The sequence below is a fragment of the Myotis lucifugus genome, unplaced genomic scaffold (genome assembly GCF_000147115.1).
Source record: "Myotis lucifugus unplaced genomic scaffold, Myoluc2.0 scaffold_45, whole genome shotgun sequence".
Classification (NCBI taxonomy): Eukaryota; Metazoa; Chordata; class Mammalia; order Chiroptera; family Vespertilionidae; genus Myotis; species Myotis lucifugus.
This window is the reverse complement of record NW_005871093.1, coordinates 3,880,697-3,890,126: the sequence shown is the minus strand read 5'-3', so window position 1 is coordinate 3,890,126 and position 9,430 is coordinate 3,880,697.

The following is a 9,430-nucleotide window of genomic DNA, read 5'->3' as shown; positions in this document are numbered from 1 at the left end:
GGTCCGTTCTTGTTGTTTATCCTCAACTTACTTCCACCCTATCCACTATGTTCAGAACATCTCCAATGTTCAAGGGAACCCCTTACAACTTTCTCCTTCTGATGGTTCCCCATTCTGCATACATTTTTTCTTCAATACTTACCATTCCAGAGTGCCATATCCTTAGAGTCCTGTGCTCTGCTAGTTATTCTCATGAACACAATAAAGATATCAGGATAATACAATAAAATTCAACCAATCTTTGAGATCAGATGTCATTATTAAAAATATGCTAGGAATCATGGGAAATGTAAAAATGAACTGAAGGCATTATCTCATGAGGAAGGACCTTGGTAAATGCCAAGAGATAAGAACTATCGTGAACACTGAGCACTGACTAAGTTCCAGGATGACAATGAGAGGGGTTTTTTTTTGCTTAATACTTTCACAATACCATGAAAGAAGATGCTCATTGAGCTGGGAATAAAACCAAGACACTTAGAGATTAAACAACTGGGGCAAGATTAGGCAGAATGGATTGGGAGGATTAGGATTTAGTTTCAAATTACTATTAATTTCTAAAATATGTGTTTTTCACTATACTTTATCTCAATGAAGACATCTTGCAAAAGATGAATTTTAGCTTTAGGAATGTCTAATACATGCACGAATAGCTTGTTTAGGACCCAGATAGACATGGGTAGATTCCAATTATAGATAGAAGTCATGATCTTTCTTGACAGATATATTCTTTAATGTGTGTTTGTTTACATTTGGATCAAAAAAACATGATTGCCATTATTTTAACATTTAACACTTACTAATTAATAACAACAGCAACAACAATGCCTTACATATAGACATCTTTTCAATACACTCAAGGTATACCGACATTATTTTAAGCACCTGAAAATTTTTTAAGGCATGCATAAAGAAAAAATATGATTATGCCATGTTGCTGATAAATCAACTAGTGCCCCACTCACATAATAAATTCAAGAGACAGAATTTGAAACAGGTTTTTCACCTGCTAGTATAGTGTTTTTAAAGCAAAACTATATGCACCTTGAGGAAAAAATTTTCAATGAAACTACATGTTAAATAGGATAGTAGACAGACTCTATTAGAACTGGAGCAGGATATAGTGCTGTCATCTATTCCATCTCTTAGCTTTCACACAATTCTGCATTTTTAAAGTAATGAGCTCATATTAGACAAACAAAAAAAGATATCCAAATATAAGTAAATATATAGCATTGGGCAAAAGTAGGTTTACAGTTATGAGTACACGAAACAGTTTGTTATTGCATTGTTATTTATTAATTATTGTATTATGTTCCATATGAACAACTGTAAACATACTTTTGCCCCCTGTGTGTGCAATCTAAAGGGAGTTTTCTTCTAACAATGATTACAAACAGAAGTTGTGAATATACTGTATTTTACTTATTCAACAAAATTTTAGTAACTGAGACTAGACCAGAGGCCACCTACTGTGGAGGTAATAGATTGTACTAAAATAGTCCAGTTAAGTCACAAAAATAAATAAAGACCCAAAGAACAAAAATAAAAGGCCTAGAGGAGAGGGTGGAAATATCAGTGTCTAAAGTTGTCATATTATTAAAATTATTTAAATGTCCAATTTTCAACAAAAATTATGAGCCATCCAAAGAAAAAGGAAAGTCTAACCCATACACAGGGGGAATAAGCAAGTATCAGAATTAACCTTTGAGAGGTCCCAGACATTGGATTAGAAGGCAAAGATAAAAATTAGTTTTTATAAATATGTTCAAAGAACTGAAGGAAAATATAATTAAAGGAGTAAAGAAAGGGATGATGACAATATCTCATCAAATAGGAAATATTAATAAAGAAACAGCAACATGATTTAAAGAGGTAATGGATAAGAATTTCCAAAATTTGAAGAAAACCATTGTTTTAACTTTCAAGAAACTCAGTGAGCTCTAAGTAGGATAATGGTGAAGTGATCCACACCCAGATATGTCATAGGAAAAAATGTAGAAAGACAAAAACAAAGAAAATCTTGAGAGTAGGAAGAGGAAATTGACTCATCATATCCAGCTGACATCTCATCAGAAACCGTGAAGGCCAGAGACAAAGTACTGAGAGAGAAAAATAAAAACTGTCAAACAAGAATTTTATATCAACAAAACAATCTTTATAAAAGAAAAATTAAATAAAGACACTACAGGTAATCAAAAGACAGAGGGTTTGTTGCTAAGCCACCTGATTTATAAGAAATATTAAAGGAAGTTTTTCAGAATGAAAGCAAGTAATCCAGACATGCGTGTGCGCGTGTGCACGCACACACACACACACACACACACACAGAGGAGCCACTGGGAAAGGTAATTATTAGGTAATGATAACATTTTTGCATATTTATTCTTCTCTTAACTGATTTTAAAAACAATTATATAAAAATATGCATATAATTTATTGTTGTACCTATAACATATAGATATGTAATATATTTGCAATAAAAGCACAAAAGTTGTAGATGGGAGTAAAGTTGTATTTGGGTAAGAAAACAGTCCTAGATAGTAACTCTAAAAACCATAGGAACTTATGAAGAGGACCAAATCTGTAAATATGAAGATTAATATAACAAACTATATAAATATACATGTGTGTGCTTTCATTTAGTCTCTCATCATGTTAAAAATATATAAAATTGCCCTAGCTGGATTGGTTCAGTGGATAGAGCATTGGCCTGCGGACTGAAGTGTCCCCAGTTTGATTCCAGTCAAGGACACATGCCCAGGTTGTGGGCTCAATCCCCAGTAGGGGGCGTGCAGGAAGCAGCCAATCAATGATTATCTCTCATCATTGATGTTTCTACCTGTTTCTCCCTCTCCCTTCCTCTATGAAATCAACAAACATATATTAATTCATATATAACTAGAGGCCTGGTGCACTAAATTCATGCACTGGGGGGTTGTCCCTCAGCCCAACCTGTACCCCCTTCAATCTGGGACCCCTTGGGGGATGTTCGACTGCCCACTGGAATCAGGCCTAAACAGGCAGTTGGACAATCCTCTCACAATCCAGGACTGCTGAATCCCAACCACTCGCCTGCCTGCCTCCCTGATTGCCCCTAACTGCTTCTGCCTGCCAGCCTGATCACTCCCTAACCACTCCCCCTGCCAGCCTGATTGACACCTAACTGCTCCCCTGCAGGCCCGATTGCCCCTAACTGCCCTCCCCTTCAGGCCTGGTCCCTCCCAACTGCCCTCCCCTGCCGGCCATCTTGTGGCGGCCATTTGTGTCCACATAGGGGCAGCCATCTTGTGTGCTGGAGTGATGGTCAATTTGCATATTACTCTTTTATTAGATACGATATGTACCTAACAAATGAGCCCCAAAATATGTGAAGCAAAAACTGGCAGAACTGAAGGGAGAGATGCACAATTCAATAGTAATAGTTGGAGATATCAATATTCCCATTTTCAGTATTGAACAGAACAACTAGGCAGAAGATAACAAGGAAATACAAAGACTCAAGAAGCACTATCAATGAAGTAGCCCTAACAAACATATAGAGAACATCCTGCCCACCAACTGCAGAATAGATTTATCTTAAGTGCACATGGAACCTGCTCCAGGAGAGACCATATGCAAGGCCATAACATCAAGCTTCAATCAATTTAGAAGAATTGAAATTGTATATAGTGCATTCTCTAATTACAATAGAATTAGAAATTAATAACCCTAAATAAATTTAAGAAGTTTATAAATATATGGAAAGTAAACACTCTCCTAAATAACCAATGTATCAAAGAAGAAATCACAAGGGAAATTACAGAACACTACGAAAGGAATGAAAATGAAGACATGACATACCAAAATTTATTGGAGGAATCCAAATCTGTGCTTAGTTTGAGGGAAAGGTATAGCTACAAATGTCTACATTACAAAAGAATAAAAGTTTCAAAATAATAACCTGATTTCTACTTATGACACTAGACTAGAAAAAAAACAAACAAACCCAAAACAAAAACCATTAAAATAAACTCAAAACAAGCACGGGAGAAAACCAGTTAAGATACATAAGGGTATTTCCCAGATTATACAATACTAGTGTCCTGGTGCTCAAATTCATGCACATTGAAAGGAAATTAATTAGAAGAAATATTTTAATATCACTATTTGCATCTTGCAAATGAAAAGAAAATAGGATTCTATCAAGTCTCCTATCTACTTACTCCAGGACTTCTGTGAGGATCAAATGAGATCAGGCGCAGGAAAATGCTTCACAAATGTTTGGTTAAACTGTAAAATGTTTGCACCTGGCTATAAAGCAAGTCAGGTTCCTGAGCTGAAGAAACTCCAAGGAGGCTAGTTGCTAGGGAGAGGAAGTCAGGCGTTGCTACGTGACATCATTACCCGCCACCCACAGCGACCATTTCCAGGCTGGGCTGGGCTGTGGGCCGCATTTTGTGCCATGGGGTCTTGGCAGTGTTGGCTGCGATTTGGTGGGGTGTTGCTCTGGGGTGGTGGCAGGGTCTGTGTCCCACTTGGGGGAAGTAGAGTGTTGCTTTGTCAGCACCAGGTCCATGGTGCCATTTATTTTTAAATGGCCAGTGCACATCATGGCAGCTCCTGCATTGAGCGTCTGCCCCCTGGAATCATAGCTACCAGTCGGATGGATGGACACTCAGCCTTTTATATATATAGACTAGAGGCCTAGTGCACAAATTTGTGCACAGGTGGGGTCCCTCGGCCTGGCCAGTGATCAGGGCCAATGGGGGCCATCTTGCCCAGTCCCAATTGGGCTGATCAGAGCTGCCTGGCTGGAGGGAAGAACCATGGGAGGTTGGCTGGCCGTGAGAGGTTGGCTATGGGAGCACACTGACCACCAGGGGGCTGCTCCTGCACTGAGTATCTGCCCCCTGGTGGTCACTGTGCGTCATAGTGACCAGTTGTTGGATTGTTTGGTCACTTAAGTTTATATATATACTAGAGGCCCGGTGCACAATATAACTATTGAAATAACTACTGAAAAAAATGTGTGCACTCGTGGAGGAGGAGGGGGGTTCCCTGGGCCCGGCCTGTGCCCTCTCGCAGTCTGGGACCCCTCAGGGGATGACCACCTGCTGGCTTAGGCCCGCTCCCTGGGGGATTGGGCCTAAGATGGCAATCAGACATCCCTCTGGCAGCCCGGCAGCCCTCAGGGGATGTCCACTTGCCAGCGGGGAGCAGGCCTAAACTGCAGTCGGACATCCTTAGCACTGCTGAGGAGGCAGGAGAGGCTCCCACCACCACCACTGTACTGGCAGCCATCAGCCTGGCTTGTGGCTGAGCAGAGCTCCTCCCATGTGAGAGCACCCTGACCATCAGAGGGCAGCTCCTGCATTGAGCGTCTGCCCCCTGGTGGTCAGTGTGTGTCATAGTGACCAGTCATTCCCAGTCCTTCTGCTGTTAGGGTCAGTTTGCATATTACCCTGTTACTATATAAGATAGAGGCCTGGTGCACGGATGGGGGCCGGCTGGTTTGCCCTGAAGGGTGTCCCAGATCAAGGTGGGGGTCCCGCTTGGGTGCCTGGCCAGCCTGGATGAGGGAATGATGGCTGTTTGCAGCTGGTCACACCCCCTTCAGGGTGGGGGATCCCCACTGGGGTGCCTGGCCAGTCTGGGTGAGGGGCTGAGGGCCATTTTCAGGCTGGCGGGTGACTGAAGCTCCCAACCTCTCCTTTTTTTCTTTTTTTTTTAATTCTGGGATTTATTTACCTTCTATGGCTGTCACTGGAGCGGAGAGCCAGCTTTAGCTCTGAGGCTCGGCTCCAGCTCTGAGACCTCGGCTGCTGAAAGCAGGTATCTGGGTTTGTTTGGCTTCTATAATTGAAACACTGTTGTAGCTCCAGGTCTGAGGCCCGGCTGGCTGAAAGCAGGTTTCTGGGGATTATTTAGCTTCTATAATTGCAACATAGTTGCTTAGAGTGCAGCTCAGTGGCCTGCAGCGGCAGGCAGGGAACCTTGGCTTCCTCCATCACTGAAGCAAACAAGCCTCCTGTTCGCTTCAGCTGCCTGGCTGCCGGCCGCTATCTTGGTTGGCAGTTAATTTGCATATCGCCCTGATTAGCCAATGGGAAGCGTGTTGGTGGTACGGTTAATTACCATGTTTGTCTATTATTAGATAGGACTAGATATATACTAGTGGCCCTGTGCACAAAATTCATGCACTGGGGGGGGGGGGGTCCCTCAGCCCAGCCTGCACCCTCTCCAATCTGGGACACATTGGGTGATGTCCGACTGCCGGTTCGGGATCGGGCCTGAACCGGCAGTAGGACATCCCTCTTGCAATCCGGAACCACTGGCTGCTAACCACTCGCCTGTCTGCCTGCATGATCACTCCTAATTGCCTCTGCTTGCCTGCCTGATTTCCCGTAACCCCTCTGCGTGCCTGCCTGACCACTCTGCCCATGGCCTTCTCGCCCCCAACTGCCCCCTCTTGCAGGCCTGATCGCCCCCAACTTCCCCCCCACCCCCGCTGGCTTGATCAACCCCAAATACCCTCCCCTCCTGTCCTGATTGCCCCTAACTGTCTCTGCCTCGGCCCCGCCACCATGGCTTTGTCCGGAAGGATGTCCAGAAGGTTTCCCAGAAGGTCTCCTCGTCTAACTAGCATGTTACCCTTTTATTAGTATAGATATAGATAGGCTTGGTTGGTAGAGAAGGGAAGATTCCAGGAAGCAGAGAGTTAGGGCAAGAAAAAGAGTTTTAGAATTAATGAATTGGCATTCTCAATGCAGTTGTTACTAGAGTACAGGAACAGATGTTTGACATTGAGATTTCGGAGGTGGTATGTTGTTAATAAAAAAGAAATAAACATGGGAGAGTGGCTACAGTGTGGTGAAGGAAAGGATAATTGCTGGTGAGGAAATCAGCTCCCAAGATTCCAAGTAATTAGACCACTCACCATCCAGGAGGACATGATGTCCGGATAATGATGACCAGAATAGGAATGAGAGGAAAACAATGAATCAGATGCTCAAGAATAATTGACTGGAAATAAGGGAGTGAAGAAGGGAGGGAGGGCATTGTGAATAGTGAGAGCTTGGTTGGAAGGAGTCTGATCAGATTGCAGGAGCTTCTCAGGAGAAATGGTGTGGAGGTGACAATTCAGCAAAAGGGAGACTTATTCACCCCTGAGGATCAGACAGAGCTCAGCCTTCACTTGAATGTGTGTTCCAGAGAACAATTCAGAAAATTTGGGGAGGCATGGGAAAATGGGGAGAATTATGAGTTGCACAGGGTAATATGGAAATAAGAACCAAGAGATGAGGGATATCTGGTGAGCTTGGTTTTTCAGGAGCCACAGGAATGTGAGACAGGATGAGAGTAGTCCCCAGAGCTTCTTAAATATGGAGGTAATCAATATGGGCCATAGTCCAGTGTTTAACCAATATAGGCTAAAGTCCATAGTCTATGATGAGAGGCTGAGCATGCTATTGTGTTCGTATCAAAAGGTACAATTTAGTTTTCCCACAAGTGACCATGTGTATTGTGATTAGAACAATCTTTCACAGTATTATTTCAGTGAGAAAATGAACGCAGAATGTGACACTGGGCATAGCAGAGCACAGCCTTCTAAGAGTAAAGGTTTCTAGTAAATGATGACAAAGATAAAATTTAAGTTCCCCAATATATCTCTAGTGCCTCAAAGAGAGTCTGGCACATGGTAGAAGCTCAAGGATGAACAGATGAATGAATGAATGAATGAATGAATGAATGAAGATTGCAGGGGTACTAGAATATGTGAAAACTTTACCTCGAGAGAATTTGGAAGTATAAACTCTTGTTATAAAGTCACCCAGCAGGGAGGGGCCACCAAGTATACTGTGGATACTTTAATAGCCCAGAGGGATTGAGTGGTTCTCTGGGAGTGAAAGTGCTATAATTACTGCTCATTTGATTGGTGTCATTTTGAGTCTTTGATCCTTTCAAGTGTGCTCCATTCCTCCCCCCTCCAAAGCTGTCCAGTATTCAAAGGTATGGCTTGAAGACAGAAAGCTTGAGATTTAATACAGTGTGAGGCCTGTGATTAGAATAATCCTCCACTGATAATTCATATATTCAGCATGAGGTACACGAAGGGCCATCTGCTTTCCATACGCCAAACATCCCTTTCCTGGGGAAAATAAAATTTGCAATCCTAAATTGATCCCACTATCAGTTATGTTCTATCCTTTCAGTGACATGGCGTTGAGCTCTCAAAAAAAACTTCATTTTCGTCACATTGAATTAAGAAAGGCCAGCCATGCTGATCTATTAGGAAGAAGGTAGGTTGCACAAAATCAAGTGGCAATATATCGCCGCTGTTCTAAAGAATTGCTACTCTAGAGAATACTTCCTTCCTAAATGGCTATAAAGGCCCCACGCTCCAGAAAAGTCAGAAGAAAAATTACCTCCCAGCTTGTGCATTTATTTTTATGGCTGCAGTTGATTGTTCCCTCCCACTCCAGCCTACAACATACCCCAGCGCCTGTCAATTCCCAGGCCTAATCCTACACCAGTTTCCAAAGTCCCAACTGGGCCAGTTTGCTGAAATGACATGATACGCTCAGCTTTTGCCAGGCATCCAAGTCAAGAATTATAAAGTGAATGAGTCTATCTGTCTTTATAAGTGCATTGTGAACTTTATAGTTTAATATTAAACTTGCATCATAAAAAATGGCTCATAAATGGCTAATAAAAGCCTAGTTTACAGCTTATAAAGTGCATCAGTACTTTACACGGGGTTTGCTTAGGAAGATTTATGTGCGAGCTCTTTGTCTCCTGGTTAAAGATTATTTCCCCCAAAAAAACCATTAAAAATAACTACTGAAAAAAATGGCCTTTTGGTTGAACTCTGTGTGGTACCAAATTTGAGACGTCCAAGAAATTCAAACCCAGTGTGCTGGTGCTTATGAATGTCACAGGAAATGCCTGGGGTTTCAGGGAGGCCCAGGGTGGGGGGTACCATGAGGTCTCCTTGGGAGGCACAGCAAGCTCAGACAAATCGGCAGTAACCATGACATCAAGTAATGTCTACACAGCCTTAGTATAAAACCAGGCGTTAGTCTTCTTCCTGAGGGCACAAAGAGCTTTGTGAAACAGCAGAAAGGCCAACCTGCCAAGCCTTAAACCACAGTCAGTCTATAGGCTCCCCCCAGGAGCGCTTAGAAACTCCTTCAATGAGTTCCTGGAGATGGCCCCACTCCCTCCTCCTGCCTCCCTGGTGATATATGTGACTGCAATCCACTCACCCCCTCCACCCTATTTCACTTTTTATTACCCATTGCACCGCTTTACCCAGGTTTATATACTTCATTATGTTCTCTGCTGTCACTTATTTCATTTTTGATTTTTACTCTAACTCAGCGGCTGGCAGCTGTGTTCCACCACCGCCCTCCTGCCTCCTTGTGCCCCAGTGTGCTGCCAAAGACAA